Below are 1,449 nucleotides of genomic sequence, written 5' to 3' on the forward strand. Positions count from 1 at the left end.
TCATATTTTCTGATTCATTATCCGTCCTGCTGCTACATTAACTTTGATTTTGTATTTGTAACACTCTATTCGCCTGAGCAGAAGTTCTTCTTTTCTGCCAATGCACTTCACAAATTCCTAGTGTATCTAATTTCAACTTATCAGTTTATCTTTTTTAAATTCTCTAACCTACCTACTCGATTAAGGGATTCAATATTCCATGCTGCGAGCCGTATAACGCCAGTTTTCCTGATAAGATTATCCTCTTGAGTAGCTCCCGCCCGGAGATCTGAATTGGAACTGATATACCATACGAATTTCTTACGTTTCTGTGTGTCATCATCATTACCATGTTGTAGAGGAGCAAACCTTTGCGAAATACAGCGGTTGTTGATTCCTCTTGCCTTCTACCGTTTGCGGTACCAACATAGCAATGACGTGTTTGTTAACACTGAAAGGGCAGATCAAGCAGTCATCTAGTCGTTTGACCGTCCGACCACTGAAAGTGGCGCTTCCCCTCTTCTGGAACCATATGTTAGTCTAACCTCTCCACAAATTCCTCTACACTGTGATTATTCCTGTTGTATGGCTTTCTGTGTCAACTACCTCAACTCGGCTAGGTGTATGTTTCGCTGTGTCACCTATCAACTACCCATCATAAGTACATATATGTTTATTAGCACCACAAATGACGAAATTTGGAAAAAAAAGTCAATACATGAGGAGATGAAAGAAATCATTCAGTACTTTAAAGGAGACGAAAATTCAATTGTCATGTGTCATCTGAATTAAGAATCACGGAAGAGCCATGCTGACAGGGAAAGGTTTCGGAAATACTACATTATGTTAATTCAAAGAACAAGAAACGAGATTTTAATCTGGACGTTTGCAGGAGTTGATGTTGACTCGCACCATAATTTATCACTTATGATATGCTGACTAACGCTCAGTATATTCCGAGAAGGTGAAAACTTAAGGAGATTGGTACTGCATAAGTTGAAAGAACTGATGAACTGATTATTGCTCTAAGAGATTATTGTTTCAAAGGGAGCTTAGGCAATGACTGTCTGATTAGGTGATAAAATATAACAAAACATGATTACTGGGTATCTTTGAGAGATGACGTAGTGGACACGACCGATGACCTACTAGGCAAAATGACCGAACTCGGGGCAAAAGACAAACGTCTAAACATCAAATTTAAAAAAAAAATTGCAAAATTTGAAAGTAAGAGTGGCTAAGGGAGAAATGAAGCTTGCATGAGTATAGGAAAGATATTGCCGTGTATAGAAAAACTAGAATTTTATTTTAATGTGTGTGATTTCTGAAGGGACCATATTGCTTAGGTCTCGGTCCCTAGACATACACACTACTTAAACTAACTTATGCTAAGAACAACACACATACCCATGCCCGAGGGAGGACTCGAACCTCCGGCGAGAGGAGAAAAGTTTTGGGGAATAAAATGAG

The sequence above is a fragment of the Schistocerca serialis genome, chromosome 5 (genome assembly GCF_023864345.2).
Source record: "Schistocerca serialis cubense isolate TAMUIC-IGC-003099 chromosome 5, iqSchSeri2.2, whole genome shotgun sequence".
Taxonomy (NCBI): domain Eukaryota; kingdom Metazoa; phylum Arthropoda; class Insecta; order Orthoptera; family Acrididae; genus Schistocerca; species Schistocerca serialis.